Source organism: Peromyscus leucopus, chromosome 20, assembly GCF_004664715.2.
Source record: "Peromyscus leucopus breed LL Stock chromosome 20, UCI_PerLeu_2.1, whole genome shotgun sequence".
Taxonomy (NCBI): domain Eukaryota; kingdom Metazoa; phylum Chordata; class Mammalia; order Rodentia; family Cricetidae; genus Peromyscus; species Peromyscus leucopus.
In genome coordinates, this window is record NC_051080.1 from 14,303,264 (window position 1) to 14,323,341 (window position 20,078).

Genomic DNA, 20,078 nt, shown 5'->3' on the forward strand with positions numbered 1-20,078 from the left:
ATGTTTTTGCTTCCTTTTTAATTTTAGCAGGTTAGGATGGACAATTTTTGTTGATATCTAGATGCTCATTTAAAATTATGATGGTTATACAAAGTATAAACTTTGTTCACTTGCTTCATATGTCACTTAAATTTTGACATCTGAATTGTTCCTAAAAGTGATTTTATACATTAATTGTTTTAGACCAATGCAATTGTCAGCTATGGGGATTTTCTGGTGAAGTCTTTAGAGTCTTTTACATACAGGACCATATTGTCTCCAGATAAGCAAAATTTGACTTCTTTCTCTGTCTGTGTCCCTTTTATCTCTTTTAGTTGCCTTATTGCTCTAGCTAAGACTTCAAGCACTATATTGAACAGTAATGGATAAGAGACCTTTGTTGCTGGCCTCAGGACCTCCTTCTAGCATTTCTATATCCTCTTAAGCTGAAATTAATGAGCTAGAAATGAAAAAAAGTTTAAAAAAATCAATGAACAAAGAGTTGGTGCTTTAATTACCCCACTTGGGAGGATTGTTTCTAGTTCCATGTATTTATTTGCAAATTTCATAACTTCATTTTTCTTAATAGCTGAGTAGGGAACAACAGTGAGCAGAATGCATTGTGCACATATGTGAAAGTGTCAAAGAATGAATTAATAAATGTACTCTCTTAGAAGAAACATTTATATCTAGCTTAAATTCAATAACCAGGCATGGCTCCATAATCTCTTCATAAGTCATTCCTTGCCAAAAGAACAGAACTAACATGATGGTCTTGAGACCAAAAAAATATTTGTTTTGTATTTGAATGTGTAGATGATCATTGGGATATAACTCAGATCAGCTCTATTTTGGCCACATGGCCTTATGGAGATTATATATTAATTCAATCAAGATAATTAAGGGTATGCTCTGACAAATAAAAACAAAACAAAAGTCAAACGTAGGTATCCCAAAGTACGTGTCTCACCAACAAAAATGCTTTTACGTCAGTAAATGCTCTTCCCTGCGCTTCTCCTGTGCAGTCTCCCCACCTGTCTGCTTGGCTTCTATGTTTGTTGATTATGGGATGGGACAGAGACTACTGCTGCCTAATTTCCAAAGTCTGTAAGTGGCACACCCCACATCCATATGCTTTGTTTGTGAGGGCTAGTCATGTGATCTCAACCTGCTAAGAAAAGAGGATGAGAGATGGATAATAATCAGGGAATGGAATTTTGGCTCCCTCTCCTCACAAAAAAAATGGGCCATTGAAAAGTTGAAACACATCACTAACAATGTGTCCCTCATGCCTCTTCCCTTGCCCATGCCCTCTCCCAGTAGATCTCTCTTTTCTCCTCAAGTCCTCTTCTTGATTTTAAATGATGTTCTGTGCCCAGTTGGTGCTGCCCATATGCACATGACTGTGGGACCATCCACCAGTGTGTGTGGAACCCACCTAACATAAAAGGGACTCTCCCTCCTGTAGTAGCCACCACTGTCACTTGCTCCAATGGCCTCAGGAAGCTCTGCCCCTCCATGCTAGAAGTTTAAAGTGTTTTGAAATTTCACACATCTTGTGTTGGTGGCCTCAGTTTCTGTGCATGCAATAGCCAGAGCCATGTTTCACAGCACTCCTCTCCATCCTCTCTGGCTCTTACATTCTATCTACCCCCTTTTCCAAGATTTTTTTCCTAAGCCTTTGATTGGTGTGTATATGGATATCTCATCTACAGCTGGTCACTGACAATCATTTATTCCCAGTTTTTAGTCTGTCTTCATCTTCTCCTCCTCCATCTCTTTCTCCTTCTCCCTCTCTTTTTTCATTAGTATATAGTACACTAGTATGTGTAGTTGATTCTCTATTAATATTGGTTGATTTTGATGTGAGTAGCCTGCACTACCAAGTCAATATCCTTGACCTGTCTGCCACCAAGGGCTATGATGGTGTCCATGGCCTATGCTGCAGCAGAAGGTCGTGTTGATGTCCATGGTTTGTATTGCCACCATGTCTGTGATCTGTACTGCCACCAGAGACCATGTGGAGGTCCATGATCCATGCTCGCACTGACTGTAAAGGGCAAGGAAGCTACTTTTGCAGTGGTATCAATGACTACAGACTTATAGTTGAGAAAGAGGGACATAGAAGACTTCTGTGATGACCCCTACCACCTCCCCCAAAAGTAGCCCCTAGACAGGAAACCACTGAAGAGAACTCTTAAAAATTGTGATAAGGATGCTGAAGTGTAGCTCTCCATAACTGAAAGCTTCTGGCAGGAGTGCAGGTGGGGAAAGACTCAGCTTTCTTTAAGGAGCTGGCCACTGGGAGCTTGACCATGCTCCAGTGAGTATAGTGAGTATATGGGCAACACTAATTGGACTTGTGGTCCTCCTCCTCTTCTTCCTCCTTTTCTTCTTCTTCTTCTTCTTCTTCTTCTTCTTCTTCTTCTTCTTCTTCTTCTTCTTCTTCTTCTTCTCTTCCTCCTCCTCCTCCTTTGTTTTCTTCTGGAGGGAAGGTCACAAGGATGGGGTAGATCTGAGAGGACTGGGAAGTGAGTGTGATCAGGGTACATGATATGAATTTCCCAAATAATAAAAATCTTATGTTGAGAGAAGAGCTGCATAGGCCTGTATAATTGAGAATGTGGAGTAATAGTTCACCAAGAAGCTATCTTTATACAAGGTATCCCCAGATTTTTTTCTTTTAAGTGTTTTCAAGAGCAAGGGAAGCAAAGCCAGGACAGTGCAGCTGAAGTTTGAAGGAGAATGCATGGGGCTCAGAGAACCAAGCAGAGGAGGGCCATGATGAGGAATGCTAAGTTTTGACTCAGATGTTTATCTTGGAAACAGCTCATTTGTATGTTTGAAGAGTAATAAGAAAAATAAGGGCCATTGACAGAACTTCTAGTCAGGTGCTAGCAGATATGAAAGAAGCAGAATGTCAAAGATCAGTATGGTAAAACAAGTGAGACACAGAGGTAGCACAGGGCTGGAGAGTCAAATCTTGTTCCAGGGCTGGGAAAGAACTTGAGAGCTGTCCAGCCTTGCTGTCACTTGAGGCTCAGGATGGGCACTGTCAAATCCAGAACAACTGAAAATTCTCACTGCAAGGCCTTTCCGGGAATGAAAATTCATCAGTGAATGGAAACTGATGTGTTTCTCTTTGTGTCAGGACAGTCTCAACAGGGCTTAACACCCAGAGTTTGTGCCATTGTGTCTGATTTTAAGTCTATGATTGTGCCATTGAGGTTCAGAAGTTACATTTACATCATGGCTTGTCTAGAACCTCAAATATAAGTTTCTTTTACATGTCTAACTGTGACCTTAAGAAATATCAGCTTGCACTTATGGGTATTGGTCTAAGACATCTGTAATAGAGAAGTCTCTGAGAACGAAAGCAACATTTTCAAGAAGGAACCTGCTATTAGCTCACACAGAAATGCTCTGTGCATCCCCTGGAATTAATTCTCAATCCCACCAGGGATAAGACTTTATGTTAGGCCAGAAGAACTTGAGTGCTTCTGAAAATTTTGCCAGTATTAGTTAAAAATTTTATTAGTTCACTTTACATTCAGTCTTAAGGAGTTTATGGGTAATTAGGCAGTGTCATTTTTGAAAAATACATAATGATAGAGTGGTTCTCACTAACAGAAATTTGAGATTACCCAAGAGTTGAAAACACAAAATTACATAATTTTCCCCCATTATGTTCATATGTCTACCGTAAGGAGTGCTTCTATCCATCTTGGGATGGGGGTGCTCACTGGGACCCACCATGTGACACACATATCTGTGCTTACAAATGCCACAAGCATGAGCTCTTGATGATGCACAACCTTCAGCTTTCCAGGGGTTATGCTGTAGACAGGAGAGACATGCATCTGAAATACTTCAGTGTTGCTCTTATGGCTACATTACCAGTATTAACTCAAGGCAGTGGCCAACGTTCAGTTACCGTGGTTGCAAATGCCCTCTTTTCTTCTTAAGGCATGTTTTTATTCCTTTAATAGCTTCCTGTCCTCCCTAGTTGACTCTGCTGTGTGTGCTCATGCTCTTTTCTCAATATGGAATGAACTGAATTCCATGAGAACCCTAGGGTTGTACCGCTTGCTTAACATAAGACTTGCTTAACACAAGATCTAGGCTTCCTACAACAGCAGCCCATTTCCCTCTGAGCCCCAAGTCTTACCACCTTTGTGATTTTTCTTCAAAAAAAAAACAAAAAACAAAACAAACAAAAAAAACAAATGTATTCTAAGCGTTAAATCTTCCAACACTGGTAACCTTCCAGAGTTTCCAGACACTCTCGCCAGCCTGCCTTTAGTTTCTACCTGTTTAAATTCTTCTAGCAGAATTCATTATTCTCACAGAACACACATAACAAGAGGCCCCTTTAAGTAAGAACTGGCATGGCATTTCCTTAGGAGAAGATGTGATGTCCACCCTTCATGTTTCAATTAGGGGTTATCCTATAGCCTTAGCTGTCGGGCTTTAGACAATGTTTAAACTTAAAGATGCTTCAATGTTATCTTTGTTAGTGAGAGGGCAATTCTCTGTCTGGCATTCCAAATTCCAGCACAGAAACATGAGTTCCTCTCCTCCACAGTGAGGTGGGTTCCCTCTTTCTCTCTGTACACTATGGTTAAACTCCTATTATTTTCAGATCTGCCTGGTTTGAACACAAGTCTTCAAGGTTCCTGTGTCTGTTTCAATGTAGATGATGGGTCTATTTGACCCAGCTACTCTTCACTGGCTTTCAAAATTTTCACAATTACAATCTTCAGCACGGGATACTCTCTCTCTCTCTCTCTCTCTCTCTCTCTCTCTCTCTCTCTCTCTCTCTCTCTCTCATCCTGCTTTAGATCTATGAGATAATGCTTTAATGCTTATTGCATTTGGAAATGTTTTGGTAATTTTCCCCCAGATATGAATCAGTCTTTTGAGGGACCTGGAATGCCATGTTAGATCACAGAAATGCCCTGACAGGCTGCTGTTCTTGTATCTGAGCCCCATTCTTTGTGCCAGCAAACGCCTTCCTCCACTGCCCTGTCAGTTATTACTCATGTGTCCAGTGCCTGTCTTTACCATCATAGTTATTCCTGGTGCTTTCTTTGTACTAATGACATTTCTTTCAAATTTATTTGTAATTGTCTTGTAATGGTTTCCAAATGAGGAAGAGATACATACATGAATTTGGTATCTTTTGAAAAGAAAATCTTTCATTAATCTCCAAGGCAATAAAGAAACAAAACAAAACAAACAACAAAAAAATCTACCCCAAACCCAAATCTCAGCTCAGAGGAGCTCTAAGAGCAAGTTTAGAGCATATGAGGAAGAAACTAATCTGGATCTGGGTTCTCTTTATCAGCACTGCAGTACAAATTTACACATTACTTTATACTGGAATCAGTTATCTTGTCTGTGTGTGGGTTTTTATTTGATTTTTTATTTATTTTGTTTGGTTTGGTTTGCTGGAAAGGCTTAGCTGTTCTGTGAAAGTAAGGGAAAGCAGGTAATGAACTTGCTTCAGGATTAGAATGTGGCCTGGAGTCAGAGGCAGATGGGATGCCAGCAAATCAGTGGGATTTGTTTTAAAGAGAAAAGGCTTTCTCCTCAACGCATGCTTCCAATAAGTGACCATCAAATCAAACCATCAATATAGTCAAAATGATGATTGATACGAAGTGGCATTGTTAAACTGGATGTTATGAGGTGGTGAAATATCACTGGTAACACTAGGGTGGGAGTGAGTAATCTGGAGGGGCTGGAGACTGGAGTCAGGGAGCAATGGGTGCTGGTTCAGGATTTCTCTCACAGCTATTTCTTTCCTGAGTGTATTACACAGAGATGCTGAGATGGAGGTAAGGAAAGCCACCTGACTTTGCAGGTTTGGAGGAAGTTCCTGGACCCAATGGCTGACTTGAATCCCAGTTTGAATAGTTGAATCTACTTTTGTCATTATTTCAAAGGAAATTACTGGGCATCTGAAAGTGTTCTGTTGCGGACTGCCTAATCTCAAAATAGGGGTGATGCTTGAGGGTTGAAGCACAGACAACCACCCCTACATAAGACCATTTATTTCTTTTCTACCCACAGCAGCCTCTATACCATCTTCAGGCCCTACAAAGGATATCCAACAGGGAAAAAAATTTTGGTCAGTTTGTGATTGATTTCTCTATGTCCTGCAGCCAATTTGTAGAGTGTCTTCAGCAACAGGATCTTATCGTGTAGAACTGCAACATTTTTAGTAGTGTTACTGATCAAAAGAGGAAATGCATCTGGCAGCAATTGAACAGCAATTTCTAACCAGACATATTAAGGAATTTTATATTAATTATGAATGATCAGATGTCAATCCAATTAATCACAACTTTTTAGGTTATAAAATGCTAGATAATATTTACTGAGATTTAGTTATAGGATAATTGTCTGGTGGAAGTAATTATTTTTTCTTCTCATGGCCCCTGTTCTAATTTCCTGGCATCTATTGCCCTCACTCCCATGAAGATACTGATATTAAAAAACAGAGGCCTGGCAGTGACACAAGCCTTTAATCCCAGCACTCGGGGGGCAGAGCCAGGCAGATCTCTGTGAGTTTGAGGTCAGCCTGGGCTACCAAGTGAGTTCCAGGAAAGGTGCAAAGCTACACAGAGAAACCCTATCTTGAAAAAAAACAAAAAAAAACACAAGCTAAGATCCATATATGAGAGAAAAACATCACCTGCCTATATTTCTAAGCCTGAGTTGCCTCACTTGTAATAATCAATAGTTCCATTAATTTTCCTAAAAATTTCTTTTTTAATTTTTGCCATTGTGCAAATTACCTTTATATTTTTCCCAGGTGATGAACATCTACTCTGTTTACATTTTGTAGCTATTGTGAGTAGAGAAGCAGTGAACACTGAGAAATAGTTATCTCTGTACTAAGACACAGACTCCTTTGGGAACATTCCCAGAGTGTCATATCTGGGTCATATGAAAGTTTTTATTTTTAGGCTTTTGATAAAGCTTCCACACTGATAACCATAATGGATACACCAGTTCACACTTCTGCCACAATCCATGAGTGTTCCTCTTTCCTCACACCCTCTCTAGCTTTTATTGTCATTTCTTTTCTTAATATAAGGCTTTCTGACAGAGGTGATATAATCTCAGAGTTCTTTCAATTTGCATTTCCCTGGTGTCTAAGGGTGTTGAAGATTTTCATGTATACTTATTGGCCATATGTATCTCTTCCTTTGAGAACCCTCTGTTCAGTTTTATACCCATTTTTATTGAATCGTTTGCTTGCTTATAAAGGTTTTTGAATTTTTTGTATATTCTAGATAATAACTTCTAGTTCAGATATTTTCTCATTTCAGATAGGCTGATTCTTCAATCAATTAGCAGTGGTAGAAAAGCTTCTTAATTTCATGTTTCCATTTGTTAATAATTGGCCTTAATGCCTGAGGAACTAAAATCTTACTCAGAAAGTCCTTACTTGCACCCAGGTCTTGGAGTGTTTCTTTCCTTCTCTATTGTTTTTAGAGTTTCAAGTCTTATGTTAAGGTCTTTGGTCAATTTGGAATTGATTTTTATGCAGATGAAAGATAGGATGTATTTTCCTTTCTCTAGTTGTAGACATCTAATTTTCCAGCACCATGTATATTTATTATAGGCTGTCTTTTCTTCAGTGAATAGTTATGACATTTTTGTCAAAAGTCACAAGGCTGTAACTGTGTGGGTTCATACCTACATCTTCTTTTCTGTTACAGCTAATACCATGATGAGTTTATTTTTATTTTTTTATTTCTACAGATTTGTAATATAACTTGAAATAGCTCTAGAAATACTCCTTTTCATCAGGTTGGTTTTGCTATCCAAGCACTTTTATACAACCAAATTGTTTTTAAGTTACATTTTTTAATTTGTGTGTGAGAGGTTACATATATGCTGTGTTATACAAGTAGACATCAGGACAACTTGCAAGAATTAGTCCTCTCATTCCATCACAGGGGTCCCAGGGATCAAACTCAGGTGACAAAGTGTGTAATCAATTTCGTTTACCATCTTACTGACCCTCCCAAAATTTTGGATTGTTTTCTATGTTTCTGTGAAGAAGAGTGTTGGTATTTCAGTGAAAATTATATTGAATTTGTAGGTTGATTTTTAAGATAGCCACAGTCATGATACTGATTAATTCACCTAAGAGCATGGGAGATCTTTCAATTTTTTTTAAGTTTCTTTTTCAATTTATCTCTTGAATAATTTAAAGTTGTCATTGCAAATGTAATCCACTTCCTTGGTTGGTTTACTTCTATGTATTTTATTTTGTTAGGGCAAAAATATATTTGATGTGTGATATGACTTAACTTAGATGGTTATTTTTGTATGGATGATCTGTCAATTGCTAAGAGTAAGGTAATACAGTCTCCACTATGATTGGAGGTTGATCTTTTACCTCTAGTATTATTTGTTTCATGAAATGGCATAAAAGCCATGTTTAAAAAGTATATAGAGAGAATTGTAATGTCTCCTCTTGAGGTTGATTTCTTAATTAATATGAAATTATATTCCTTATCTCTTTTGACTAACTTGTCTTAAAGTTTATTTTGTCAGATATTACAACAGTAGCTCTTGTATGTTTCTGAGTTCCACTTGTTTGGAAAAGATTTTTTCTTCCTATTATCCTAATATAAAGTCTGTTTTTTATATTGTGGTTCACTTCTTAGAGAAAACAAAAAGGTGGGTCCTGCCTTTTAATCCAATCTACCAGACTTTGTCTTTTACTCTTAGGAAATAGTTTTATATTTAATTTTTTTGTTGTTGTTTTTTGAGACAGGGTTTCTCAGTGTAGTTTGGGTGCCTGTGCTAGATCTCGCTCTGTAGACCAGGCTGGCCTCAAACTCACAGAGATCCGCCTGGCTCTGCCTCCCGAGTGCTGGGATTAAAGGCATGTGCCACCATCACCCAGCATTATTTAAATAATTTTATTAAAACTTTATTATAAAGAACTTGCAAATAAGAAACACCACATCCCCAAAACTAACAATGAACCAAAGCTTATACACAGCAATGAACTTCTATACAATTAGAACAGCCATTGCAAAGATGTGGGGCTTCCCACTTTCACTATTGAATAGATTTTATGTACTTATCTATGACCCAAAATATAAAAAATCCATGACAGTTAGAATTAGAAAGACAATTCATTTCATTCCTATTTCATGACTCACATGTCCATTATCCGTATTTAGGATAAACTGGATTAGCTGATATATACAGAATATTCCATCCAACACAAAGAAAATACACATTTTTTTCAGCAGCACAGAACCTTAATCAAGAGCAATCATATGATAGGGCACAAATCAAATATCCACAAATTTTTAAAAAAAGAGATAATGTCCTGTGTTCTGTCAGACCAAAATGGAATAAAACTAAAAATCAACAATAAGAAATTACAGAAATGCCCAAAGTACTTAGAGACTAAGCAACACAACAATAACTTGGACAGCAGTTCATCAAGAAACCATAGAGGAAATTGAAAAATGTCTAGAGACACATGATCATGAGAACACATCCTATCAGATCTTATGGTCTGTGAGTAAGGTAGTAGAGGAAAGTTTAGTGATCAGTACTCAAACTGAGAAGCTTTTGTAGAGCAAAGGATACGGTCAACAAGGCAAAGCGACAGCCTACAGAATGGGAAAAGATCTTCACCAACCCCACATCTGACAGAGGACTGATATCCAGAATATATAAGGAACTCAAGAAATTAGACATCAAACGGCCAACAGTCCAATTGAGAAATGGGCTTTAGAACTAAAAAGAGAATTCTCAACAGAGGAAACTCAAATGGCTGAAAGACATCTAAGGAATTGCTCAACATCCCTAATCATCAGGGAAATGCAAATCAAAACAACTCTGAGATACCACCTTACGCCTGTCAGAATGGCTAAGATCAAAAACACTGAAGACACTTTATGCTGGAGAGGATGTGGAACTAGGGGAGCTCTCCTCCACTGCTGGTGGGAATGCAAGCTTGTACAACCACTTTGGAGATCAATATGGTGCTTTCTTAAAAAAATAAGAGAAATATAAATTAAATAAACTAAAAATATCCCCAAGATTCTTGAAAAAAAAATGACAAGCAGGCAATAGCAATCACAGTAGATGATAAGAAATAATAAATATTAGGGAAGAGATTAATAACACAGAGATTACAAGAATAATACACAAAACCAACCAGAATTGGCTCTTTGAAAAAATTACCAAGATTGACACACTCTTAGGCAATCTGAAAAAAAAATGAGTGGAAGAAAACGCAAGTTACTAAAATTAAATATTAAAAAAAATAATGACCAAAAACATATCATTAAAACAGAAACCAATGAAATACAGAACTCATTAGAACTTACTATAACAACTTGCATGCTGAACAGCTAGATAACCCAAAAGAAATAGAAAATTTTCTAGATGCATATCATCCACTAAAATTAAAGCCAGAAGATAGAAATAACTTAAAAACATCCATTATAAGCAATGAAACATTGCTGTAATAAAGAGTCTCCTATCTCAGCAAAGTCCAGGACCAGATGAATTCACTGCTGAATTCTGTCAGACTTTCATAATAAAGATCTTACATTGATTCTTCTTAACTAGTTGCATGAAATTTAAAAAGTGAAGAAACACTACCAATTTCACTCTGTGAAGTCAATATTATTCTGATACAAAAGCCAGTTAAAGACACATCAATTAATAAAAACTACAGACAAGATTTCTTTGATGAACATAAATGCAAAAATTCCCAACAAAATACTTGCAAACTAAATTCAAGAGCATACTAATACGATTATATATTATTGACCAAGTGAGATTTCTCCCAGAAAGACAAGGTTGGTTCAACTTATGAAAATCAATAATCATATAATTAAATCTGTGGACAGAGAGTACATAACCCTTTCAATTAATGCTGAAAGGGCATTTGACAAAACTCAACATGGCTTCATGATAAAACATTCCAAAGACTTTACTAATAGATAAAAACATACCACAAATCCGGTATTATATTAAATGAAGACAAATTGATTGCATTTTCTCTAAGTCAACATGAGACAAAGATTCCTACTCTCTTCCCCCTTTGATATAGTGCTCAAAGTCTTAGGTGTAGCAATTAGAATAGAAAGACACAAATGGGGGAAAAGGTGCAAGTCAAGCTGACCTTATATGCATATGACACGGTACTTTACTTAAAGAACCCAATATCATCTACTAGAAAATTCTTGGACCTAGCAAGCCCAGTAACATTGCAGTATACATAGTCAATATAAAAAGCATTAGCCTTTATATAGACCAACAATATACTCTTAGAGAAAGAAATTAGAAAAAAATGTCATATTCAAAATAACTCCAAAAATTAATTATTTGGGAATATCTAAATATCTAAAGATATCTAATATCTAATATCTAAAGAAGAGAGAGACATTTATATGGACTTTAAGACATTGAAAAATGAAATCACAGAAGACACTACATTATAGAAAGGCAGTACATACTCCTGGTTTGGCAGAATTAATATTGTAAAACTGATTATACTACCAAAATTAATTCACAGATTAATAAAAAATTCCTATGTCATATTTCCCTTGTTTATAAAAACAATGCAAGAATTCATATGGAACCAAACAAAGACGATGAATCACCAAAGCTATCCTGAGGAGTAAGAACGCATCTGGAGGTCTTACAACATTCTACCTCAAATTATACTATAGAGCTATAGTGATAAATGCAGCCTGATACTTCCATGAAAACAGTCAGCTAGAGCAACGGAAGAGACTAGAGGACTCAGAAATAAAATGATAAATCTATGCCCACTTAATATTTTATAAATGAGGAAAGAATATAAATGGGGGGGGGAAGATGGCCTGTTTAACAAAGAGTACTGGCAAAACTGTATATCCACATGCAGAAGAGTGAAATTACCTCCATGACTCTCACCTTCTACAAAAACAAATTCAAACTGGATCAAAGGCATTCATTTAAAACCTGAAGCATGGGAATTTCCAAAAGAAAACTTAGGCAGCACCCTTCAAGACACTGGAATAGGCGAGAACTTTCTTACAGGAACACCAGTAGCACAGGGACTCACCTCAAGTATCAACGGTAGGGCTGTAAGGAAACAAAAAGTTTCTGGACAGTAAAAGGAAGTGACAGCTGAGCAAACAGACAGCTGATAGAATGGGAGAACACCTCTAACAGCTATGCCTCAGACAGGAGGATAACATCCAGAATTTATGGAAAACTAAAGAAGTTAAATACCAAGGAAATAAAACTGTCAATAAACAAATGGGAAAATGAATGGACAGCTTTAAAAAAAAATAAATGCAAATGGCCTATAACTGTTTTTTAAAGTGTTCATTATTGCTAGCCACCCAACAGAGAAATGTAACTAAAATTATTCGCGATACCCCCTAACCCTAATCATAATGGTTATCAAGAAATTTGATAATAAATGTGGGAGAGAAGAGCCCTCATGCACTGTTGGTGGAGGTGCAAATTAATGTGGCCATTATGGAAATTTCTCAAACATTTAAAAACAGAGCTATGATGTGACACAGCTGTTCCACTCCTGGGCATACACCCAGAGAACTCCACACCCCTATGTTTATTGCTACTTTATTCACTATAGGGAAGCACTGAAATCAACTTAGCTATCCATCAACAGATGAATGGGTAATGGACATGTGATGCATATTTGACATGGAATATTATTCAGATCTAAAGAAAAATTAAGTCACAATTTTTTAGGAAAATAAACAGATTTATATAATATTGAACAAGGTCACACAATCTCAGACGGAAAAAAAAACTTGCCCCATATGGATATATATGTATGTCTATATAAACAAATGTACATATGGATATATAACATGTAGAAAGTAGAATGAGAAAGGGTAAATAAATATTAGCTGATAAGGAAGGACTGAATGCATGTAATAACTTTAATGTATTTCTTGAAATTTTTGCGTCTGCATGCAATGTCATATCTAACCCTCTTACTCACTGCTGCAACTACTCAGTTCCTCATCACATCTCCTCTCAGATTCACCTCATCCTGTTGTTTGTTTGTTTGTCTGTTTGTTTGTTTCCTTATTTATTTTTTGACCTACTGAGTCCATTTAGTGTTGTGCATATGCACATGGCTGTCAGATCACTCCCTGGCATCGAAAACCTCCTAATAGCCACACTTTTAAAGAAAAGTGATCGTCCATCTGCCATGAGCCATCTACTGCTAATAGCTCCTCAACCATAGGTCAAGAGGCAGAGCAAGACAGTAGGTGACAGGAAGTGAACATAGGATTATTAAGAAAAAAACAGAGAGTAAGGGAGAGTCAGGAGAATGAAGGAAGAGCACAGGAAGTAGGAGGGAGAGACATAGAGTTTGGGGAATGCTGTTTTCAGATGGCTTTTTAACTTCTCAGCTAAAGGGCCTTGAGAGGCCTACCAGCTCCATGCTGGAATTTTCAATTGACTTGATAATGTAGAAGTCTTCTGTTGATAACAACTACTCCGTGGGTCCAAGTGTGCAACAGCCATCTCATGTCCAGAGACAGCATTTCACAGCACACCTGTTACAAGATATTTGATCACACTGTGAACCCTGAGGATAGTTATTTACTGGAAAAACCTATTTCTAGTTGTGGTGTGGCTCAGCCCTAGCACATACCTTTAATCCAAGAGCTTTCTTCTAGAATATTGTAAACAGGATTAAATAAAGTCAACCATAGGTCAAGAGGCAGAGCAAGCAACCAGTTGACAGGAAGTGAACATAGAATTATTAAGAAAAAAACCAGTGAGAGTAAGAGAGAGTCAGGAGAATGAAGAGAGAGCACATGAAGTAGGAGGGAGGGACACAGAGTTTGGAGAGTGCTGTTTTCAGATGGGCATAGGGAAGGCAGGGGGCTTCTGGGCTGTCCACTGAGGAAGCATGTCAGCTGTGGACTTTCTCTGCTTCTTTGAGCTAGCAGGCTCTCTCTCCAGCATCTGGATCCCTAGCCTTTATTGGTAAAAATGAAACTATAGAGATTTTGTTAAAAACAACATTTGGTACTCCAACACATGGCAGGATCACATGGCTAGAAAACTCATGCCAGTGGAAGACAAACTGAGAAGTCTCCAGATTTGGTAAAGACACTTGGGAAGTCCTCAAGCAGAGAGTTAAGTAATATTAGGAGGAAAAATCTTTTCCACGTTAAGGATGGGAAATATCATAATACAGGGCATTAGGACCCTGAATAGTGCTACTTTAGATGGCTTGAAAATAGAAGCAGGAAACGAAAAGATAAATGACTTAACTGAGATTGACAGAATACCAATTATAATTACTATTAATCTGGTAATACATATTTTATCTTTAATAACCGTAAGTGGTTTTTTGTACCAAATATGAAAAGTGGTTTGATAATTGTGTCAAATATGAAAAGTGAATTGATACGATACAAGCCTTAGAAAGACTTATAAATAAAAACAAGAAAAATACTAAGACACAGACAGAGGTATTTGGACAAGAACCTACCGCATCACTGCATGATGGAACTGAAGAGGGGTTGCTGAAGGTTGTTAGATAACCAACCTTAGTTTATCCAGTTGTTATACAAGAACTACCAGGAAATGACAGGTACCCCTATGATTATCAAGAAGTTAAATGGAATATAACTTTTTCCTATAGAAATGTTAGATTTGAGGAGATTTAAGGAAGTGGTTGTTTCATATCGTATGCATCCACCATAGACAGGTGGTAGTTCACACCTTTAATCCCAGCACTTGGGAGGCAGAGGCAGGCACATAAAAATTACAGTTACGTAAGTTTTAAAGTCACTTGCAAAAGGCAGGCTGAAATTCAAAGAGAATGTACTTAGTGATCTAAAAATTAATACACTTAAACCTTGAACTTACATATAAAGGGAAAGGGGGAATAAGGGTATTTTTATTCAAACAAACTATGGTATATTTAGTTTCAAAATTTCAAAAGAATTTTTTAATTGAAAGGTAATACTTTTTCTGTTGCCAGAAAATATTTTGCACTAGGAAAGATATAACCTGCCTAAAAAGGAACTGCCCCCCCCCCCGAGTTAGGATTAGGTCAGGGTTTTATTTTTGTCTTTCCAGGAGAATAAAAGCATCCAGCTAAGGAATATGGAGACTACTGGACAAGTGAAACATCTGAAGATAAAGGATCCTCAAGAGAAAATATCCTAAGAAAAAGAGTAAACCAGCCTAATGGTATAGCCCACCTCCAGCTGAGCCGCCTGAAATCATGGCTTGGAGCCCTAGACTAATGCCGGCACATATCGCACCATCTTGCTGAGTGGCTGCCCCTTCCCACTGGACAACCACCTGATGTCTAGCTAATCTCAGTAGGGAATGTCTCTGTAGGGGAGCAGTCACTGGGATATGGATAAGGCATGTAGGGAGAAACTATGGTGGACATTTTTCTACATTCACACACAAACCAAAGAAAAGCTTCGCCATCCCTCACAGGGACGGGGAGGAGGGCCAAGACTGTGTCATTTCCCCGTGTGTCTGAGGCTCTGGTCCTTGACAAAACTGTGCCCATGTCAATAACACATACTCCCTTAGGATTTCATTCATTCAGGGCTTCCTCCACTCCTCCACCATCTTCCATGATTCTTTCCCCTGAGCTGTGAGGTGGGGAAGGGTTGATGTAGAGGTCCCTTCTATGCCTGAGCACTCATAGCCACCCATTCCCAGTACTTTGAACAATCATGTGTCTCTTCATTTAACTCAGTGCAATGAAAAGCTACTCTTACCAAGACTGGGAGAAGCATGAATATATGGATATAAACATTTAGTAGGTAGTTTGACAGTATGAACACTTAGAAAAATAATAGCAAATAAGTTGTCAACTGTGGCCTATGATTTTCCTAGCTGTAGGTTTTGATTGCAATTACAGTACCAGACAGGAATTCCCTCCTGTGTAGCAGACCTCAAATTTAATCAAGAAAGCAATTGGCTATTCCCATAAATTGCCTTGCCATTATTGCTCCAGTGAGCATACCTTGCCAGGCAAGTCAGTATTACAGCATATTGGATAAGATCATTGATGTCTTTTCTCCTGCAACAGCCTACATATCCTTGCGAGCACTATGGGAGCTCTCCAGCGGGGAAAGAGGTTCCTGTACAACACTGATTTCTCTCTGTCCTGTGACCACAGAGTCTGGTATCTTTAGCAGCAGAGTCTTGCTGTCTAGTTATGGAGAACCACCAAGAGCAATGACAGTATTATTTCAAATGCTCTTGAACCTGTCTCACTCATACACGGAAGGAAGTTAGTACATGCTGGGCACTGAAATTTTCATTTAACAACCCATGTCTTCTGAGAACAGTATTGTTCCATAATGTGGCATATTTTCATTCGAACTCCTTTATATTTCTTTTTTTTTATTTTTTGATTAGCTTTAAAATCAGTTGATTTTATAAGGCAGCTTCACACAATGTTGTTTTGATGAACACAACCCTTGATCCTCTTTTTCTGACTGTCTATGTCCATCCCTGATTAAATTTGTAGACCCAAGTATTCTCCTCCGGTCCTTCATGTCATTTTTGATGTATGTCCTCTCATGCTATACTTTCACTGTGAATTGCATTATGGGTTACCAAGTATCTTATTCACACACACACACTTCATTTTGGTTAAGTCTTCCCTAGTCTCCTAGCTTCCCATCCTCATCATTCCACCACTTGGTTGAATCCCTGTGCATCCATTATCCCCCCCTTTACTTTCTTTCACCTATATTCTATTACCTTCCCGCTAAAATGCATCCCCTCTGCTAATGGTTTGTATCTAGTTTTCTAGATTGCTCATCTAGCTTCATGTTAAACACACAAAACAAAAAAGATTGAAGCTAGGACCCTAATATGAGAGAAAATATTACAGTGTTTGTCTTTCGGGGCTTGAGTGAGCATATGAGCATAATTTTTCCAGCTCCATCCATTTACCTACAAATTTCATGATTTTGTTTACTTTATAGCTGAATAACATTCTGTTATGTACATGTACTACATTTTCATTACCCATTTGCCATCTGATGAATATCCAAGTTGGTTCCATCTTCTAGTTGTGATGAAGAGTAGAAATGAACATGAACATGCAAGTATTTCTGTAGTGAGATAAATCCCTTTAGGATTTACCAGAGTATGGCTGTATAGCTGTGACATATGGCAGATCTATCTTTAGTATTGTGAGAAACAACCAGATTTCTTTCTCTCTGGACTAGCTGCACTAGTTTACATTCCCACCAAAGAATTCCTCTGTTTTTATACCCAGGCCAGTTCTGTCAGTTGTGTTCCCAATAATGGCCATTCTGACTACGGTGGGATGGAAGGCTAACACATTTTTAATCTGAATTTCTATGACAGCTAAGGCAGATAAGCACTTTTTTGCTGTTATAATATTTTTTAAATTAAAATTTTAATTTTTAAGAATTTCATACATAAGTACTATATATACATCGTTTCTACACCTCTCTCGCCCCACGCAACTCTTCCCATGTCTCCTATTACTGACACCCTTTTCAATTCATTACTATTTCTTCTATAACTGTTATTGTGGTGTGTGTGTGATGTACTGAGCCCCTTTAGTGTTGCTCATGTGTACATGTGTTTAGTGGTGACCCCTGGGACTGTGGTTTATCTATCAGGGGACTCATCCTAGGACAAAACTGCTTCTCTGGCTCTCAGCAATCATTGATTGTTTGTAGCTCTTTATCACCCCACCCATGTTAGCATGTTGACTGGTACAGTAATTAAGAAAGTCTTGTTTAGGCAACCACATTGTTGAGATTTCATGAATACAGCATCCCTGTTATACATAAGACACCATTTCACCAATGGCACCCTGGTCCTCTGACTCTTAGAGTCTTTCTACCCACATGTCTATGATAGTCCCTAAGCCTTAGATACAGAGGTTGCTTTCCAGATGAAAATTGCTTAGATAAACACCAAGTTACATAATTTAAGAGCAATCATAAACTTCATTTAAAAAAAAACCCAAAGAAGTTAAAGAAGAAGAAAATAAATAACTTAATGAAATCAAATAGAAAGAGCTTAGAGAGACTAAACCACTGAGTGATGCCCAAGAAAACATACACATAGGGTAATGGAAATGATCAAGACAATTAAGAACTTGAGAATGGAATTCAATAAGGAGATAGAACTACTACAGAGGACTCAAACTGAAATGAACACAGAACTGAAAAACCCAATAACTCAATTTGAAAACTCAAAAGAAATCAAGTAGAAAATTGAGCAGAAGATAGAATATTGAGATTATAAGATAATGTAGAGGATCTAAACCAGTAAGCAAGGAATATGGGGGTGATGTTTAAAGTCACACATAAAAGTAACAGAGAGGAAATATGGGAAAAACCAAACCTCATTAAAGGGTTAGATGAAGAAGTAAAACTCTAAGTCAATGTCACAGACTAGATCTTCAACAAGATCATAAAAGGAAACTTCCCCAAACTAAGGAAAGAAATGCCCACATGGATGTAAGAAACATAAAAAAAATGACAAATAGAAAAATAAACCAGAAAAGCAAATCTCCAAAGCATATTATCGAAATCCCCTCAGGTGCCTACCCTGAGGAGATTTCTCGCAGAGTCCCAGGGAAGATGCTACAAGTGGTGTGGGTTACTAATCTGAGGGATATCAAATGAATCTTCTTACATGAAACTTAGGTCCATTCACTTTATTCTTCTGAGACAAAATCCTATCTACACAGCTTCCATTCTGTTCTCACGTTTAGCTCCTCGCTGTCCCTTCTCCTCCTGTACACCCATAGGTCTATCTAAATGCTTTCCATCTCCTTCTCATCTTTGTCTTCATTCCTGTTTCTGTCCTCATTCCTTCCTCTCCTCTCCCTGTGACCCGTATCCATACACCTACCATCAGCAATACTCTGGCCCTGCTCCTTTCTGGTTGGGTGGGGTAAGCCTGCTCAGAGCTAGGAAACCTGCCTCATAGCTTGACTGCACCTGGTATGAAAAGTCCTTTTGTTCTAATAAGTTGCTCCAGAGTGCCACTTGGGCTGTGAGAGAAAGGGGGGTCTGAGCTTAATTTGGACAAGAAGCAAAGCTGTGTACCTAATGTCCACCTGGCCTAGGCAGTGTCTCCATATGGATATTTACCTAGCGGGTGGTCTGGAAAGCTTATTCTGTCTGCTGTTTGTCCTTGGATGCTTTTGTCCAGTGCTGGCCCTGGCTTTGTGTGTTTGCTAAAGGAGATAATTGCAGAAGGTGGACAACTGAATTCTAATGTTAAAAAGAAGCAGAAAGCCTGGAAGCAGGAAGCCTTGCCTGTGTGACTGTATCTAAACACTTTAGTTGTATATGCCCAAGGAATGATCGATCCATATTGTTTAGAAGTTCTTAGAAAAAGAATCAATTGGGAAAACTCCCATAGTGCCCAAGAAAATAATTGCAGGAACCGGCATATATACATATAATTACTACTACTACTACTACTACTGCTAAAACATTTTTAATTAAGTATATTTTGATCAGATTTTCCCATCCCCCAAGTTTGCTGAATACCTAAGATTGCTGATTACTTAGGAGTTCCTAAAAATTCTACCAGAAATCTTGTAGGAAAGGCAAACTAAGTCAGCAGGTGTGGCAGTGTACAGAACCAAATTGTACAAATCAGTAGCTTTTCTATATATCAACAAAAACTTACAGAGAATGAGATCATAGACACACCTGTATTTACAATAGCCTCCAATAAAATAAAATATCTAGGAATAAACCTAACCAGGGAGGTCAAATACCTCTACAGTGAGAACTTTAAGTTCTCTGAATAAAGAGTTAGCAAAGGATATTAGAAAACAGAAATACATATCAGGCTCAAGGATTGGTAGAATTAAAGTTGTAAAAATCACTGTTATACCAAAAATCATTTACAGATGCAATGCAATCTGTATTAAAGTCATCATCTCACTTTTCATAGAAACAGAAAAATAATATTCTAAAATTTACATGGATGGGGTTTCTGGCATGACTATTAGGGTGTTTGGCCATCCCATCACCAGAATAGGTCAGTCCCGGCTGTCTCTCGGCCAT